We start from the raw sequence: 20,800 nt of genomic DNA, 5'->3' as shown, positions 1-20,800 counted from the left end.
CCCTTGCTCCTGCAAATCTTCATGTCTGCTTCCAAGATGCACTGTATATAAAAAGCTATAGAGAGAATATAGTTAATGAGAAGCTTCGAAAGCTGTGCCCCAAACCTAGCTTTGAGCAAAATGATGCTTAGAGTTAGAGGAGGAGCAAATCACGTGGATTTCATTATCTAGCTTGAAGCCTGTTTGCTCAACAGCAGAATTTTGCACTTATAATGGAGAAAAAAGAGCCTGTTTGGGGTAATTTATTTTGGAATTGCTCTGTCAAATGCTAATTTCATTTTGGCTTCATGAGGGCAATTTGGCTCATATGTTTGTGTTTTGATGAAGGCATTATAATAGTATTAAAATTCTAGTAACCCTATGGAGATTACAAAACTTTCTCCAGGCACAGTTCTTGCCTTTGGAAAGAGTGAATGATGAATAATAAATGATGGAAATTTTTTAAATGAATTCACTCAGCAAACATTTATTGAGTGAATGCTGTGTACCAGACACATGCTAGCTATAAATCATTTTAGGCAACAGTAAGTAATCCAGAGTGAAAAACATGATTAACAGGAAACCACAATCACTATTAAAAATGTCTGTTTTGTCTCCAAGCAAGGTTTCAAATTTAGTGAAATTTCAAAATAGTTTATTCCTGATCTATCTGATCTAATGAGTTATAAAACCTTAAAATACAGTGCTTAAAAAATATTCATTTCTTATCTAATACAACAGACAAGTATTCCAGTGCTTTTATGGTATATTGATCAAATTAGGTTACCAGATTTCTTTCATCTTCTAGTTTGCCATCATCATAGGCTTTGTCCACAATATGAAAAATAGTTCCTACCAGTGAGAAAAAAGAAAAGAGAGGGCTAATTCATATCATTTAAAAGAAATGATCTAGAATTTGACCACATCATTTCTATTCATATTTTATTACCCCAAACAAAGTTTGGTCACACAACTAACGAAGGCAAAGGGCATAGTGTTTTGTTGGGTGGTCATGTAGATGTTTCTTCCCACAGATAAAATACACTCAGCTTTAACCCAATAATGACAAAACAAGAACGCCTGCACTTACTATACCAAGGTAAACTTCCACAATGTTTTGATGCTAAATAATCATTTCCTGCAGGTTTTTATCCCAAATACTAAACCAAATCCTCCCCATGCAAAGTATAATATACAATAAGGACATGATAACTACCATAATCCAATTCAGAAAATGAAAGCACATTAAACAGTCTCTATGTTGCAGCCATCTGCAATACATATGAGGCATGAATATGATCGGTCTTTGCCCTGGTATTCAGTGATGTCATATTGATGAGTTTAAATCGCAGCTCTGGGTTCTATTCTCTTTAGAGATTCTTTGTTCAGTTTGCTCTATGGCCACATTTATGATAGTCATGGAAAAGGGAAATTATATCCTTGAAATCTGCCCAACATTTTCTTCTTATTTTTGTGAGATATGCTTGGAATCCAGAGTTACTGAGTCACACATTCCCAGGTTTTTTCAGTCCAGATAATTGTGATTTGCTGACTCCCACAAAATGCACAGTAGAATTCCAGTTCATTTGATTCTAATCAGTTCCACATGTGAGCAACTACAACAAAGATCCATATCTTGAAATGGTTGGTTTATCTTGTTGCATTTCTGTTTTAATCTCTTAATTTGTTTTTTAATTCAAGAAATTTTATTGACCTCAGAATTTCACCATCCTTCTTTGTTGAGAGTGACAACTTCTTTAAAGTAGTGCTTCAAAGTGACAGTTAGAGATAAGATGCTATACTGCTCTGAATGGATAGAATAGAAAGAGGGTCTCTCTGTGCTGAGGCATTCCCACAGGCATTGACTCAGCACATGGACAGGGTCTTTGTAAGAAGTAAAAATGGCACCTTCCTCCCATAGAAGCCAACCTCATAGTATGCTGAATGGAGAAGAAGCTAAATTTCAGCCCTAACCTGCCCTCTGCACTGTAATGCATCACTCAGCTGTATACACTGATCTTGCATTATGATAACCTGGAACAATAGGCTGGAGTAATAAAGGAAAAAAATGTCTTTATTTTGTTACTTGCAGTTGGACTGGCTTCCAAAGTCTCGCTGAATAGAGGGAGAAAAACTTGGGGACCTAGTGTTGTCTCTTGCTCAGACTGCTGCTTTAAAGTTGTTTTGTTTGCTGCTTTTGGGTTTCCCTGATGGCTCAGATGGTTAAGAATCTGTCTGCAATGCAGGAAACCCATGTTAGATCCGTGGGTCAGGAAGATCCCCTGGATAAGGGAATGGAGAATTAGTGTCTGACTCTTTCATGACCTCATGGACTGTTGCTCACCAGGTTCCTCTCTCTATGGGATTTCCCAGGCAAGAATACTGAAGAGGGTTGTCAACTCCTTCTCCAGGGGAACCTTCCCAAGTCAGGGATTGAACCCATGTCTCCTGCATTGGCAGGCAGATTCTTTATCATTCGGCCAACAGGTACCATCTTTTAAAAAACAATGTGTACAGTGTACAGGTAGCAAGAGACAGAAAAGAAAAAAAAACTAAAGCAAAAACTGCATATGTCTAAATATTTTTGCTGAAAGATGAAGTTCTGTTGGTAAATAATCTGTCTTCCAAAGAATCCCTGGTGACATTTTAGCAGAACATATAGGACGTCACAAACTCCAATAAACAATAGCTGTGTCCTTGCTCAGCTTTCTCCCTGTTCTACTAAGAAAGGCCACATTGTTTTTATTATTTCTTCCAGAATTTTTCTACATGATTTTACTAAATTCTTTATTGCTTGGGATACAAGTTAAGCTATTTGCATAAGAGACCGCAAAACACAGTAATTTGAACAGTACTTAGAATTTGTTTCATTCTTACAGACAGTTTTGTTGGTAGACAAAGATAAGTTTGGAAACTTAATGATGTCAGGGAAATAGTTCATCTGTTGAATGGGTTATAGACTTACTTGGTAGAGGTTAACTCAACAAAATAATTGTGTTGCAGTCTGTAAATGGGAATAAAGAGGGGAACATACACACCTGAATGATAAAGGCACTTACCAGAGGCTATAAATTTTAGTCTACAGTGGGTATTTGTGTATTCTGTTAAAAATATCCTTACTACAAGTAAAGATGGATAGATGTTGGTGGAACCATTGGCAACCAATTTCAATATGTAGATATAGTTTTTAATGTTTATTTTGGATATTTATAAGAGCATAATTGAGGGAGCTAAAGGAGTTTTATTATAATATGATAATAAAATGAATAAAATTATTGGAGTTTCAGCTTTAGCATCAGTCCTTCCAGTGAACACCCAGGATTGATTTCCTTTAGAATGGACTGGTTGGATCTCCTTGCAGTCCAAGGGACTCTCAAGAGTCTTCTCCAGCACCACAGTTCAAAAGCATCAATTCTCGGCGATCAGCTTTCTTCACAGTCCAACTCTCACATCCCTACATGACCACGGGAAAAACCATAGCCTTGACCAGACGGACCTTGGTTGGCAAAGTAATGTCTCTGCTTTTTAATATGCTGTCTAGGTTGGTCATAACTTTCCTTCCAAGGAGTAAGCGTCTTTTAATGCGACAAGTTGACTCACTGGAAAAGAGTCTGATGCTGGGAGGGATTGGGGGTGGGAGGAGACAGGGATGACAGAGAATGAGATGGCTGGAAGGCATCACCGACTCTGTGGACATGAGTTTGAGTGAACTCCGGGAGTTGGTGATGGACAGGGAGGCCTGGCGTGCCGTGTGCCTGCTCAAACTCATGTCCATTGATTCGGTGATGCCATCCAACCATCTCATCCTCTGTCATCCCCTTCTCCTCCTGCCTTCAATCTTTCCCAGCAGCAGAGTCTTTTCTAATGAGTCAGCTCTTCGCATCAGGTGGCTAAAATATTGGAGCTTCAGCTTCAACATCAGTCATGTCAATGAATATTCAGGACTGATTTCCTTTAGGGTTGACTGGTTTGATCTTGCAGTCCAAGAGACTCTCAAGAGTCTCCTCTAACACCACAGTTCAAAAGTATCAATTCTTTGGTGCTCAGCCTTTTTTATGGTCCAACTCTTGCATTCTATTTATTGTCTTTAAGTATTTTTAAATCAGAATCAGAGAATAAAGGGCAAATGCCACCTAGTGTGAGTAAGGATACAGGTGTGTGAGAAATGCATGAATTCAACAAAATGCTATACTAATATTTGAATGGAAATAAATGAGATGGTTTGTAATTAAGTGTCTCCAAGTAAATTTCTTCTTAGATCTCCCTTTCATCTTGGCTCCTGAGGTAGCACTTCCTCTGCAACTGATTTCCTGATTAACATTCCATACATTCAAAGTTGTTATTATGAATTATTTGGATTTTGGCAAGAGGGCTTCCCTGGTGGCTCAGAGGTTAAAGCGTCTGCCTCCAATGCGGGAGACCCGGGTTCGATCCCTTGGTCGGGAAGATCCCCTGGAGAAGGAAACTTTAACTCACTCCAGTATTCTTGACTGGAGAATTCCATGGATGGAGAAGCCTGGTAGGCTACAGTCCACGGGGTCGCATAGAGTCGGACACGACTGAGCGATGGAACGGAACAATTATATTCAACATACTAGAAATAAATCATCTTCCGCTCTAGTAGTATATAATTCTAGGAATGTATTAAAACAGCCATAATAAAATATAAACCTTCTATTTTAATTTTTTTGCAAAATCAAATTTTTAAGTGCTTAAACTTATAGTAAATCATGGACTTTATATCCAAAGACATATTTCTGCTTCTTGTTTTAAACAAAACAAATTGCCAATGTCTTCTCTTATCAAACCTTGAAATTGTTATTTTTGTTGCAATCAGCAAATCCAATTCCAAATTATTCCACAGAAGATTAAAGATTCATTTCTTTCCTGTCTAATATGAAATATGTGGAAATCAAGGGCAACTTTTAAATATTTGGAAGTTGTCAATGTAGTGAAACAGGTGTGCAGTGGGAATGGAGTAGACAATATCATTGATTTGTATTGTGCATATTTAACAATCTCATTTATAACCAATAGGCAATCACAAACTTGAGTTGAGACACTCAGTTTTCGGTGTTGAGTGTAACATTAGGGAATTAAGTTAGTTAATATAGTTAGAAGATTTAGACCAGTGACTGGAATGTAAAAAAAATATTTGATAAAAGTATGTCTTTCTGTGTATCTTACTCATAAAAGTTGTTCTATGGATGTACAATGTAATTAGAATATTTCATTTACTTTATATAAATATAGTATTATTCTATATTTTGTCTTTTGGTCATGAATTACTTCAAGAATCAAATTCAGTTAATAGCTTTTAATTTGCCTTACAAAAATATTTTTTGTTTAGTCATTGTGAAGAGTAAATCTTCTGCTTCTGCCTATTTCAATTTCAGTATTGGTGTATCTTACTTCACCTTACATATTTCTTGAACCACAATAGTAATTTTTAATTTGAATATGTGTCTATGCAAAATTAATAATCTAATTTTTTAAAATCTCATTTTTATTTGTGATGATGAGTGTAGCCCAGAATCACTAAAAGCACAAACTCTGAGCAAGAACAAACAGCTTGCTCACTGTGGTGACAGTATTTCTGTTTATAAGTGCCAAAAGAAAAGTTAACTTGTTTTTCTATTTAAATCTCATATATATCAAATGTATGTTAACATATCTATGATTGTATTTATCAATGGTTATTTTGGGAAAATGAAATGTTAAAGGTAGAACATAAAATTTTTGACTTTCAAAGCTCCTAATTATGATTTAGAGAAGTGATTGGTTTTTGACATACAGTAAGCACTCATTTCTTTACAGATCAAATTTTAATAAGAAAATTTCAGGTTCTGTAATGTCTCCAATAAAGCAAATGTCCTTTCCTATGTTTAAATTTAAATAGTTTATATTAGGCTTTTAATAAAATTAAATATATTGGAAGTTTCAGAAGCTTTACATGAAAAGTCAATTTTTTTTAAAACAAAATTAAATTTTTATTTAAAAATAAAAATTCTACACAGATGAAACTCAATAATACAAAAAGTATACTTAAACTGTCATGCAATATTTAATTTCATGTCTATATCTCACTTTGCATCACGGTTGAATGTGTTAATTCAACTTCAGTAAAGGAAGCTAACAACTGAAATCCATGAAAAGTCTATTTTAACAGTATGGGGGAAAATGCTATAAGACAGCATGTGACCAAAACATTTATTTTAATTAACGATTAATTTTCATAATTACTTTAAATAATTAGAACCCAAAGAAAAGACAAAGCAACTCAGTATATTATACATCTCAAAGGAAGATGCTAGTAACAGAAAATAATCTTGCAGTGAAGATGCAGATTAACAACTTTTGAAATGAATTTTTAATCAAAATTATGGAATTTAAAACCTCTAGGAAAAATGAACACAATTTACAATATTATAGTCATGATATGATATAGAGGACTTGTTACTACAATTCTCGTACGCTAGCCTGAATAATGGAAGACTGAATAATGGTAGGCAGAATAATGGCCCTTCAAAGAAGGTAACTTCTTAATTCCTAAAATAATTCCTAGAAATATGCTACCTTACCTGGCAAGACAGACTTTGTAGAAATGATTAAGGATCTTGCATTGTAGAGATTATACTGAATTATCTATAAGTGAAGTGAAGTCACTCAGTCGTGTCTGATTCTTTGCAACCCCGTGGACAATAGCCTACCAGGCTCCTCTCCATCCATGGGATTTACCAGGCGAGAGTACTGGAGTGGGTTGCCATTTCCTTCTCCAGGGGATCTTCCCAACCCAGGGATCAAACCAAGTCTCCCACATTTCAGGCAGATGCTTTACTATCTGAGTCACCAGGGAAGCCCTGAATTATCTATATGTAATGCAATATAAATGCAAGTGTCAAAAGAGAGAAGACTCAGAGAAGGAGATGTGACCAAGGAAGCAGAAGTTGGAATTATACAGATAAGAAATGCAGGCAGTCTCTAGAAGCTGGAAAAGTCAAAGACACAGATTCTCCTCTAGAACCTCAAGAAGAAACACAGACCTGTTGACACCTGATTTTAGTTTATGGATCCACATTGGACTTCTAACCTCCCAGAAATATAAATTGCTGTTGTTTTGAGCTGCTAAGTTTATAGTAATTTGTTATAGAAGCAATAAGAATCCAATATATATGACAAGTTTGAAGGATTTGAGACTGGGTTCTGATCTAGGAAATTCTATGAATCTTTCTATACTTCTTTTCCTCAGCTACAGAATGGGCATTGTTGTCCCAATTTTACCTACCTCACAAAATTATATAATAATAATATTAATAATTTAAATAGTGCATTGTTTATTTTCCAGTTCAAATAGCTTGCTTCCATAATGCATTCACTCAATAAGTATTTATTGAGTGCCATCAATGTGTCCTTGACATTGGGGATAAAGCATTTAACAAACATTCAAAAATCCTTGCACTAATGAAATATACATTCCAATGATGGAAAGGTAGATGAAATACAAATAAATAGAATATATAATATGTCAGATGATGTCCAACACTCTGGAGAAAAAACAAATGAGCATGGAAAGGATATTACAAATCAGGAGTTGGAGTTTAGAGTGGTTCTGCAAAGTTTCATTGATAAGATATTTGGGTCAAGACCTCATGATGTTTAGAGAAAGTGACTCTTGTGCATATATAATGGGAAATGTTCCAGATTATTCAAAGGCTCTGAGACTGACATATACCTAATTGTTAATACATGTACCCAGAAGACAGAAAGGCAGGTACTGAGTAGCAGTTGAGTGCAAAATGATAAACACAAAGGTAGTGGAGTTGGGGTAGATGATTGTAGGCAAGCCCTAAACATAGAATTAGAAGCTTCTGAATGATTCAAAACAAATAAAATCAACACGGCAAGAAGGGGCTTCCCAGGTGCCTGCAATGGAGGAGACCTGGGTTTGATCTCTGGGTCACAAAGATTTCCCTGAAGAAGGGAACGGCAACCCAGTTCAGTATTCATTCCTGGAGAATTCCATGGAAAGACGAGCCTGGCAGCCTACAACCTATGTTGTCTCAGAGTCAGACATGACTAAATGACCAGCATGTTCACTTTAATTATGTTTTTTAGAACTATGGATTAGCTTTCATAGGTGAAGCATAAATCACTATTGAAGACTGCACCGCAATCTTATTTATATGTGATATTTCACACTTAGCTTGTATAATCTGTAGCATGTTAGTCAGACAGCTGCTGCTGCTGCTAAGTCAGACAGCAGACCTCTTCATTTGCAAGCTAGTAGAGGCAATTATCTAAAGAGAGAAAGGAAAATAAAACTCAGCATCATAAGGTGTATAACATCGTTCAGAGGTAGAGTTGCTATAATATAATGAATACCATGTTGCTTTTCTGATAACAATAATGATACCATCCTATTTTAAGTTAAACCATGCTACATAATTTAAGGGTTTCCCAGTTTGTTCTAGTGGTAAAGAGACTACCCGCCAATGAGGGTAGATGTAAGAACTTGAATTCAATCCCTAGGTCAGGAGAGCCCCTGGAGGAGGGCATGGCAACCCACTCCAGTATTCTTCCCTGGAGAATCCCATGGACAGAGAAGCCTGGTGGGCTGCAGTTCACAGGGTCGCACAGGGTAGGACACAACTGAAGCAAATTAGCACCCATGAACATAATTTAAAAATTTCTAAAGTGTAGCAGTGTAAACAATCGATGAACTATATAATTTTGATGACTTTATTTTTGCATTATTTACATTTTACAATTCTATGCCATGCAGTATTCTAAAGCAAGGCACTATTTATTCTTACTTTGAAATTTAAGCAATTTGTGAAATAGATATTATCACGAACAAAATGTTTTTCCAGTGGAAAATTTCCAGTGGAAATGCTGGATTTCCATTTTCTCTGAAGCAATAGGTAAAAACATCCAGGCTAATAAATATCACTGAAGTTGGTTCTACTTAATTTTCCTAGGAAAGCTACAGAGTCGGGATACAGAGACCCAATTTCTTTTGCTCTTAGGACATCTAGATGCTTTATCATAAGATAGCAGAATCAATCTTGTAATCCCATGTCTGATTCATCTTGGCTCTGCAGTGTTTTTACTCACATCTCCCTATTTTTACTTTGTGCCCAGCATCCACTGAATCAAATTTCTTTTCCATCATAAGGTGTTAGCTGACACTTGCCAGTGTGATTAGGAAATATTATTATATTGCTTCAATGGCTGTTTATGCACTGAAAGGCACCCCATCAATTCCTTTAGTAAATCACTTTGAGATAAATCTGATGAAACTACAGAGTCAAGTGAAGTATAGAATCGGGATGATTTGCTATATTTGCCACTTGCTTATCCAGGTCTCTTTGACTATCTATCGTTCAAGTGCCTTGTGAGTGCTAGATGAATGATATAGAGAAAGGATTTTCAGAAAAAAGTTGAATAAAGGCATTCTCTCTATATAAACATACTCTATCAACAAGCTAAATTTGTCTATTTATATCATCTTACCCACTTCTTTTGCATAATCTAGATTTAGTATAACGATCAATCTCCTCGGATGCTTTTAAAGAAATGTCTTTATATGTGAGCACTTTTCCCAGTGGGCTTCTTTACAAGAGTGTACCAATTAAGTCATTTTGAAATAGCAAGCAAGGAGAAAGTGTAGGAAGAATTCACCTCAAGCAAAAGACACATTTTATTCACAGAGATTTTTAAATGTGGGTAAAAACATCAGTTTTCAAAAAATTGAAACTCTGTTTTTATTTGAATTATATTTTTGTAATACCAATTCTGAAACTTTATAGTATTCAAGCAAAAAAGTTATAATAAGCTGTGAATAAATGATGTTTGGCATAGGTAACACAGGAGAAAGGATCAAACAAGAAATATATAACATGATAAATGTATATTTTTATACTTATTATATTATATTATGCTTATATTATTATAACATAATATATACTTTATATATATTTATAATATAAATATTATATATTCTTTATATAATATAATATATGCTTATATTATATACACTTTATATAATATATACTTATATTAACTTATACTATTATATCTTATAATTATATTATTACTGTAATAATAACAATGTCAAAATAAATTTGCAAATTTTAATAACTCAAATTCCTGAACGTTTTGATCTTATACGGTTGCAACATAATCTTCAGATTTTTTCTAATATTAGAGTCACTTGTATGATTTATACAAAAGTGATTTAAATAGAGCTTAAATTCATCCCCATGGAAACTTTCAGTGAATATAAAATAGAGTATGATTAGTAATTTTAGCAAGATAAAATGCTTAGAAACAAGTAGCATTCTTCTTTTCCCTTCAAATGATAATTATAAAAATAATTGTCCAGCTACTTATAGGGCACATGAACACTCATTTTGAAATGAAGCAGGACCTTATGTTGCTTGATCCCCAGGCCCTCCACCTTTTGTCTTTGGAAAATCTTTAGCCAAAGAAAAAGTTTAATCTGAGACAACACAGAAACTAAGGAAAACAGTTCAAAAAGACTAAATAATAGCAGCTTAGTTATTAAGCAAAGTCAAGGACCTTTAATTCCTCTTCAAGGGCTTACAGATAATATTCTGAGCCATATTCAGTCTTATAAATACTGAAAACACCCACTAGGTGGAAGAAGTCAACCACATGATTACCAGACTGTAGCCATGACATAAACAGCCAAAATTCTGAGAGCTGGCCACGAATAAATGGGAACAAATTGACCCTGGAACTGAAGATTCAGTTCAGTTCAGTTCAGTCGCTCAGTCGTGTCCGACTCTTTGTGACCCCATGAATCACAGCACGCCAGGCCTCCCTGTCCATCACCAACTCCCGGAGTTCACTCAAACTCATGTCCATCGAGTCAGTGATGCCATCCAGCCATCTCATTCCCTGTCATCCCCTTCTCCTCCTTCCCCCAATCCCTCCCAGCATCAGTCTTTTCCAGTGAGTCAACTCTTCACATGAGGTGGCCAAAGTATTGGAGTTTCAGCTTTAGCATCAGCCCTTCCAATGAACACCCAGGTCTAATCTCCTTTAGAATGGACTGGTTGGATCTCCTTGCAGTCCAAGGGACTCGCAAGAGTCTTCTCCAACACCACAGTTCAAAAGCATCAATTCTTCGGTGCTCAGCTTTCTTCACAGTCCAACTCTCACATCCATACATGACCACTGGAAAAACCATAGCCTTGACTAGACGGAACTGAAGATTAACTGTAGTTAAAACAATAAAGATGATCCTGGTCATATCACCAGTGACCGATTCCAAGCTGATTGTCAGAGCTGGCTGTACTGTCTCTGCATGTAACTCCTTCCTTTCACCTATCAGTGGGCTCTTGCCCACTGATTGTCAGTTAGCAGAGGTAGGAGTCAGCCTTTGGGCAGGAGTCTACCCCTTCCCCCCACCTAGGTAGCTGGCATCCAATATAAAGCAAACTTTACTTTCCATCAGCCTTGACTGTTTATTGTCTTTAGAGGAGTAAGCAGTCAGGCCTACACTTTCATTAATATTTTCTATTATTTTTCCCTCTCTCATCATTCCATAGTTAGTATTGGATTGGCCAAAATGTTCATTAAAGTTAGGATTAGAAACATCCAAATGAAATTTCTGGCCAACCCAATACAATTTGATCCCCTTCATGAATGACAGCCTTGTGTGGTGAAGGGGCTTGCATAGCTCAATAAAGCTATGGACCATGCCATGCAGGGCCACCAAAGACAGATGGGAAGAGAGTTCTGACAAATCATGGTCCACTGGGGGAGGGAATGGGAAACCACTCCAGTATTCTTGCTGAGAAAACCCCTCTAATGTGAACAGTATGAACTGGCAAAAAGATATGACACCAGAAGATGAGCCCCTCCTCCAGGTCAGAAAGTATCCAATATGCTACTAGGGAAACAGTGACAGACTTTATTTTCTTGTGGCCCAAAATCACTGCATATGGTGACTGGCAGCCATGAAATTAAAAGACACCTGCTCCTCAGAAGAAAAGTTATGACAAACTTAGACAATATATTAAAAAACAGAGACATCACCTTACCAACAAAGGTCTGTATAGTCAAAGCTATGGTTTTCCCAGTAGTCATGTATGGATGTGAGAGCTGGACCATAAAGAAGGCTGAGCACCAAAGAATTGATGCTTTCGAACTGTGGTTCTGGAGAAGACTCCTGAAAGTCCCTTGGACTTCAAGGAGATCAAACCAGTCAGTACTCAAGGACATAAACCCTGAAAATTCATTGGAAGGACTGATGCTGCAGAGCTGACTCATTGGAAAAGACCCTGATGCTGAGAAAGATTGAGGCCAGGAGACGAAGGGGGCGACAGAGAATGAAATGGTTGTATGACATCATTGACTCAATGGACATGAGTTTGAGCAAGCTCCAGGAGGAGATGGTGAAGAACAGAGAAGCCTGGTGTTTGGCAGTCTGTGGGGTGGCAAAGAGTTGGACAAAACTAAGCAACTGAACAGTGACAAAGTGACTCTTGAGAATCAGTGTTTTATAATCGACTACCGTTAAATCCACATAGATGACAATTTAGAAAAAGATGATGTTTAAAACTTCAAGAAAGATATTGAGAGACCAGATTTATACATTAAGAAATACAAACTTTCAAGGGGTAGGAGTTTAATGAAGACAGGATGAAAGGAATACAAGTGAATAAAATTGAAAAAAGACAGGTGCTAAAAGATTTCCATCACAAAGCAGCAAGTGCTGATTATGGGTCTCTGAGCTTTTTGTTTGTTTGTTTTGTTGTCATTGTTGTTATCTAAGGGATAGAAGTTTGTGATAAGCAGTATTCTTCCCTTCCTAGGGATTCTGAATATTTTGGAAAATACAAATATGAGAATTTCGGAAGCCAAACTAACAGTTTTATTACAGGTAATGCCTTGCTTGCAAGGTAGGGTTTGTGTCTTTGATTGCTCTGCTCTGCTAAATTGTTTCAGTCATGTCCTACTCTTTATGAAAAGGTGAGAGGGTTAACAGTCAGGTAGGAAGGTCAGAGATCAAAAAGACGCAGGAGCAAATAAACAAGTGGCAGACATTTTTTCCTTCTCTATACAAAATTAAAGGAGGCTTCTTTTAATTGTGTTAGCATGGAGACAACTGGTTCTGTCTGAATTTAACTTTTCTCAAACCTTGAGCTAACCAATGTGTTTTTCTAATGGGAAATTTTTTTCTTAAGCTATGCTAATGAACGATGTGTTTGCTTGGAAATCTTCCTTCGTCAAGATTCAGGTCAATTGTTTTATGGCTGGGGATGACTCACCTTGTGCCAATGCTATCTCAAAATGCCTGTCATGGGAGAGGGTCTTGGTGCAACTCTTTCAGTCTTGAGGTGTTTCATCTGATTAGCAACTTGCTAACAGCTATAAAATGCCTTGCAAAAAAACTAGCAAGGAGATATCCTTTCTGTACCCTTCTGAGGTCTATACCAGAAGCTTTCTTTATCTCTTTTATGCTTTAATAAAACTTAGCTACATAAAAGCTCTAAGTGATCAAGCCTCATCTCTGGCCCTGGATCAAAATGCTCTCCACCAGAGGTCAGGAATTCCAGCATAGCTCACGGTTCACAGCCAACCACAACCTTTCAAAGGGAAGGCTTGAAACAAGATCATCTAGTTTCTCTGGAGACTACCCTGCCTCCTACAGACTGCAAGGAAGACATCTATCCAAAGATACTTAGCCCAATAGTTACTTACACTTTTCAAAGAAACCCATCAGACAAGTATCTTTCCCTCTTCACATGCTCCTTCCTATAACCCCCACACATACATATTAATAGTAAAAAGCTAGAGAGAGGCTCAGGCTATTCTGATAAATTTACTTTTATGAAGCTATTTGTCATTCTGCATAACACTATATATATCCTGTAAATCCATGCAGCTGGTTCAGCTTCCATTAATGTTTTACCATAGTTACATGAGTCTTACTAACGTGTTCAGTCTCAAGAAATAAGCCAGGCTCTGGGCACCACCATGCTTGGAAGTCTTTTGCTTCAGTCATTCAGCAGAAGTCAAATTTTTGCCACCTCTGCTTGAGTCCAGATCCTGAGTTCAGGATACCTATATCTTTGACTCCTTCTATGTGCTATGTTGTCCATAACTATTAGTATCATATTTGTGAATGTGTACATGTATATTCAAGGGTTACCCAGGTGGCACATGGTAAAGGATCCTCTTGCCAATGCAGGAGATGCAAGAGACAAGGGTTCAATCCCTGAGTAAGGAAGATCTCCTGGGGTAGGAAATGGAAACCCATTCCAGTATTTTTTACTGGAAAACTCCATGGACAGAGGAGCCTGGAATGCTACAGTCCATGGAGTCACAAAGAGTTGGACTTGATAACCCACACATACATATACATACATATTCAGAAGATATTTATCTGGGAACTCAGAGAGATAGATTAGAGAGTGGATAGGCCTAACAGTATAAATTTTCAGAGCCATTCTGACTAGATATCTTTAGAACACACACACAATGCCATAATCACATGATTTTAATATGATAGATTGTACTTGTCACTACATATCATGACTCTGAATACAGTAGATTAACAAAATGGGGGGTTGATTTTACTTTTTCACAGAAGATGTAAGTATCACAAGGCTGGCACAGAATATTCATAATACTAACAGGAGGTTAGGATTCTTCCATCTTTCTATTCTGCTATCCTAAACACATAAATATTCTTCCCATGCTTCTATGTACATAAAGTTTGTTTTTCTAAAGAAAAAATGTCCCTAACTAGTTATAATTCTATTTTCATCCAGAAGATTGCAGTGATATTTTAAAGTGAATAATATCATTGAAAGAAGCTTTAAGATTTTTCACTTGAATTCCTTAAATACTGCATATTTAGGTAGACATATAGCAATAGATGAGTTAACATGTTGCTGTTTCAGTCACTAAATCATATCCAACTCTTTGAAACCCCATGTGCTGTAGCACACCAGACTCCAATGTCCTCCACTATCTCTTGGAGTGTGCTTAAACTTATGTCCATTGAGTCAGTGATGCTATCTAACCATTTCATCCTCTGCCACCCTTTTCTCTTCCTGCCCTCTATCTTTCACAGTATCAGTCTTTTCCAATGAATCAACTCTTCACATCAGGTGGCCAAAGTATTGGAGTGGTAAAATAATTGACTGTATCCATCATCAAAAAATTAAACTTAGCTTGTTCATGAAAACAAAGCAAAAAAAAAAAAAGAGCTTTTATTTGTTTGATTTATTGGAAAATATCCTTTTTAACAGCTCCTTTCTGGCACCACCTATTCATTCCCATATGCCCCCACCACACTTCTCAGCAAAAACAAAGTGACTATCTTAGCACTCAACTAAACAGTCTTGAAGCGAAGCTACCAGGAAATGTAAAAGGAGTTAACTTTGTAAATTTATAAAAATTTTCAGCATAAAATGTGGTACCATAATATGAAATGGATCTCTTAATGCCTGTATTTCCTGATTAGCCTACACTTAACTGAAGCTTAAAGATCATTTTCCCCTCTTTGGAAAATGTGTTGAATTATTTTCCCTAAGAATTTGAGGCCTCTTTACTCATCTTTGTTAAATAACTCTCTACCCTGATAATAATGTCAGGTAATGATAAACCCAAATATGTGTTGGACTCAAGAATATGATTTTAATTCAGATCTGCTAGATTTGGAATTTTCTTTGACCATTATTATAATCATATTTTAAAATGCATTAATGTAATAAAAATAATATTTTAGGTTATATTAAGATAGAATAAGAAATTGCAACTTTCCAGACTGTCTCTCTGTGAAATTCAGAAAATTATAAGAAATTTATCCATATTTTTTATGATGTAGGAATTTTCTCTTTGATCTATGAAGGTTAAATAATTTGAATAATCATATTCAAATTTAATGAGTGAGGAAGATATTGGAATAAAAGTGTTTTATTTTCAGAAATATATTAACTCTATAAAATATGTGAATGAAAACCTTTTCTATTGCCTATGTATTTTTGGTTATTTTCCTTTTTATGAACTCTGTTATTCAATTCATTGAGACTGGATAATCCAAAAATCAAGGAGAATGCAGTGCAGAGTAAGTGGTCAGTTATTTTTATAATATATGAGTTATTCAGTACAATAAAGGGTGCATTCCTATCAAATCAATTCAAATAAGTTGAAAGGCATTGTAATCAGCAAGTAGAAAGTGTAATATGAACACATTTCAACTGTCTAAAAAAGAAATCTAGGGTGACTAGAAGCAGCTAGTTGAACCAGGTGGTCATTTTCTCAGGAGAATCTTTGTCATCATCTTCCAACAAGGAATACAGCAGTTTTAGATATTCTTGAAATCTCACAATGTGAAAGTCATCACACATTATAACCAAAATAGTAGGAAGTAAATAATAAACTTCATTGACTTAAATAAGTTGCCAGATGTATCTAAATCCCAAGAAAGTAAAACAAAGGTAACAGAAGCCCATAAAATGTGTCACAACAGTTTTATGACAGTTTAACACAAGGAGATTCATCCAATTTCAAAAATAATGTAATTTTAGAAATTACTTAACTTGAGCATAGAATCAAATTCCATATTTTACCATGTTAAAAGCTTCATTTTTCTTTTATTCTAAAAAAAATAGAAAACCAATAGCAGCAGAGGTATGGGCCAAATATATCAAATGCCTAATTTGTATAAGAAAGAATAGAATCAAAATAAGGTGAATGCAAACATTAAATTCTAAATCAGAGCTCTCTTTTTACATAATACTTTTTAAAAGAAAGGAAAAGCAATTAACAAATACTTTTATTATGCTTCAATTCTGGAAGCTAACTTTTGACTTAGTTAACAAATTATACTTTGATATGAACCCTTGGTGGTCATTTAAAATATAGATATTAAGAAAGTATGTTAGAATATATTGTCCTCTTTCTTATGAGCAATCCAAGTTTGATAGTATGTAAATAATATGTTTTCTAAGTCATTAAGTTTTTGTCAGTCAGAGTACTAAACCTAAAACATGGTGTCAATGTAAACATCATGAAATTATGGTCTGTAAATGCAACATTTTAATCCAATTCATTTCTTCCATCATTTTCAATCTCCTACCACAGCATCATAAGTATCAGTTTTAGCCCAATTACTACCAGTCAGATTCTAACACTTAAAATTATTTCTGAATTGTTGTATGGTGATACAGGATGTTTGGGGCTGGTGTACTGGGATGAACCAGAGAGATGGGATGCGGAGGGAGGTAGGAAGGGGGTTCAAGATGGGGAACACATGTACACCCAGGGAAGATTCATGTCAATGTATGGCAAAATCAGTACAATATTGTAAAGTAATTAGCCTACAATTAAAATAAATAAATTTAATTAAAAATTCAATTAATTTTTTTAAAAAAGAATAAGGTGATAGAGGAGATTCTCATTTAGTTCTATAAGATACACCTCACCTCTGACAAAATGTGGTCCACTGGAGAAGGGAATGACAAACCACTTCAGTATTCTTGCCTTGAGAAGCCCATGAACAGTATCAAAAGGCAAAATGACAGGATACTGAATGAGGAATTCCCCAGGTCGGTAGGTGCCCAGTATGCTACTGGAGATCAGTGGAGAAATAAATCCAGAAAGAATGAAGGGATGGAGCCAAAATAAAACCAATACCCAGTTGTGGATGTGACTGGTGATAGAAGCAAGGCCCAATGCTGTAAAGAGCAATATTGCATAGGAACCTGGAATATTAGGTCCATAAATCAAGGTGAATTGGAAGTGGTCAAACAGGAGATGGCAAGAAATAGAGTAGCCATCATAGTCAACAAAACAGTCTGAAATGTAGTACTTGGACACAATCTCAAAACAACAGAATGATCTCCGTTCTTTTCCAAGACAAACCATTCATTATAACGGTAATCCAAGTCTATGCCCTGACCAATAACACTGAAGAAGCTGAAGTTGAATGGTTCTATGAAGACCTACAAGACTTTCTAGAACTAACATTCAACAAAGATGTCCTTTTCATTATAGGGGACTGGAATGCAAAGGGAGGAAGTCAAGAAACACCTGGAGTAACAGGCAAATTTGACCTTGGAGCACGGAATGAAGCAGGGCAAAGGCTAATAGAGTTCTGTGAAGAGAACACACTGGTCATAGCAAACACCCTCTTCCAACAACACAAGAGAAGACTCTACACATGGACATCACCAGATGCTCAACATCAAAATCAGATTGATTATATTCTTTGCAGCCAAAGATGGAGAAGCTCTATACAGTCAGCAAAAACAAAAATGGGAGCTGACAGTGGCTCAGATCATGAACTCCTTAATGCCAAATTTAGACTTAAACTGAAGAATGTAGGAAAAATCACTAGATCATTCAGGTATGACCTAAATCAAATCCCTTATGATTATACAGTGGAAGTGGGAAATAGATTTAAGGGACTAGATCTGATAGAGTGCCTGATGAACTATGGATGGAGGTTCGTGACATTGTACAGGAGACAGGGACCAAGACCATCCCCATGGAAAAGAAATGCAAAAAAGCAAAATGGCTCTCTGGGGAGGCCTTACAAATAGCTATGAAAAGAAGAGAAGTGAAAAGCAAAGGAGAAAAGGAAAGATATACCCATTTGAATGCAAAGTTCCAAAGAATAGCAAAGAGAGATAAGAAAGCCTTCTTCAGTGATCAATGCAAAGAAATAGAGGAAAATAATAGAATGGGCAAGACTCAAGACCTCTTCAAAAAAACTTGAGATACCAAAGGAACATTTCATGCAAAGATGGACTCAATAAAGAACAGAAATGATATGGACTTAACAGAAGAAGTGGTAAGAATACACAGAAGAACTGTACAAAAAAGATCTTCACGACCCATATAATAACAATGGTGTGATCACACACCTAGAGCCAAACATCCTGGATTGTGAAGTCAAGTGAGTCTTAGGAAGCATCACTACCAACAAAGCAATTGGAGGTGATGTAATTCCAGTTGAGTTATTTCAAAACCTAAAAGATGATGCTATAAAAGTGCTGCATTCAATATGCCAGCAAATTTGGAAAGCTCAGCAGTGGCCACAGAACTGGAAAAGGTCAGTTTTCATTCCAACCCCAAAGAAAGGAAATGCCAAAAAATGCTCAAACTACTGCACAATTGCACTCATCTCACACACTAGAAGGGCAATTCTCCAAATTCTCCAAGCCAAACTTCAGCAATACATGAACCGTGAAATTCCAAATGTTCAAACTTGTTTTAGAAAAGGCAGAAGAACAAGAGATCAAATTGCCAACATCCACTGGATCATCGAAAAAGCAAGAGAATACTAGAAAATCATCTATTTCTGCTTTGTTGACTATGGCAAATCCTTTGACCGTGCAGATCACAATAAACTGTGGAAAATTCTTCAAGAGATGGGTGTACCAGACCACTTCACCTGCCTCTTGAGAATTCTGTATGCAGGTCAGGAAGCAACAGTTAGAACTGGACACGGAACACCAGACTGGTTCCAAACAGGAAAATGAGTATGTCAAGGCTGTATATTGTCACCCTGCTTATTTAACTTATATACACAGTACATCATGAGAAACACTGGGCTGGAGGAAGCACAAGCTGGAATCAAGATTACTGGGAGAAATATCAATAACCTCAGATATGCAGATGACACCACCCTTATGCCAGAAAGTGAATAAAAACTAAAGATCCTCTTGATGAAAGTGAAAAAGGAGAGTGAAAAAGTTGATTCAATGCTCAACCTTCAGAAAACAAAGATCATAGTATCTGGTCCCATCACTTCTTGGCAAATAAATGGGGAAACAGTGGAAACAGTGGGTGACTTTACTTCTGGGGCTCCAAAATCACAGCAGATGGTGATTGCAGCCATGAAGTTAAAAGAAGCTTACTCCTTGGAAGGAAAATTATGATCAACCTGGACAGCATATTAAAAAGCAGAGACATTACTATTCCAACAAAGGTCCATCTAGTCAAGGCTATTGCTTTTCCAGTGGTCATGTATGGATGTGAGAGTTGGACTGTAAAGAAAGCTGAGCACCGAAGAATTGATGCTTTTGAACTGTGGTGTTAGAGAAGACTCTTGAGAGCCACTTGGACTGCAAGGAGATCCAACTAGTCCATCCTAAAGGAAATCAGTCCTGGGTGTTCATTGGAAGGGCTGATATTGAAGCTGAAACTCCAATACTTTCACCACCTGATGCAGAGAACTAACTCATTTGAAAAGAACCTAATGCTGGGAAAGACTGAGGGTAGGAGGACCAGGGGATGACAGAGGATGAAATGGTTGAACACCACAATTCAGAGATACCAAACTGCTGACTTCAGATTAAGGTTGGGGAACTGATGATTTTGAAACCATTACCTAGGTACCTAATGAGTAGTCACTTTGTGACATCAAATAAGGTTTCTGTGCTAAAAATAAAGGAGGTGCTTTTATTCATTTATTGAGATAAAACTCTAAGTAAATAAGGTGAGAGTTGTAACATAAAAAGGCTGAGAAGAAGTGATGCTTTTAAACTGTGGTGCTGGAGAAGACTCTTGAGAGCCCCTTGGATAGCAAGGAGATTAAATCAGTCAATTCTAAAGGAAATCCACCCTGAATATTCATTGAAAGAATTGATGCTGAAGCTCCAATACTTTGGCCATCTGATGCAAAGTGCTGACTTATTGGGAAAGACCTTGATCCTGAGAAAGATGGAGGGCAGGAAATGAAGGGGGAAACAGAAAATGAGATTGTTGGATGACATCACTGACTCTAGGTACATGAGTCTGAGCAAACTCCAGGAGACAGTGAATGATAAGG

This window comes from Moschus berezovskii, chromosome 1 (assembly GCF_049115385.1).
Source record: "Moschus berezovskii isolate FMDL1 chromosome 1, NW_MosBer_1.0, whole genome shotgun sequence".
NCBI lineage: Eukaryota > Metazoa > Chordata > Mammalia > Artiodactyla > Moschidae > Moschus > Moschus berezovskii.
The sequence above is the reverse complement of the archived record's forward strand: the minus strand, read 5'-3'. Positions refer to the sequence as shown.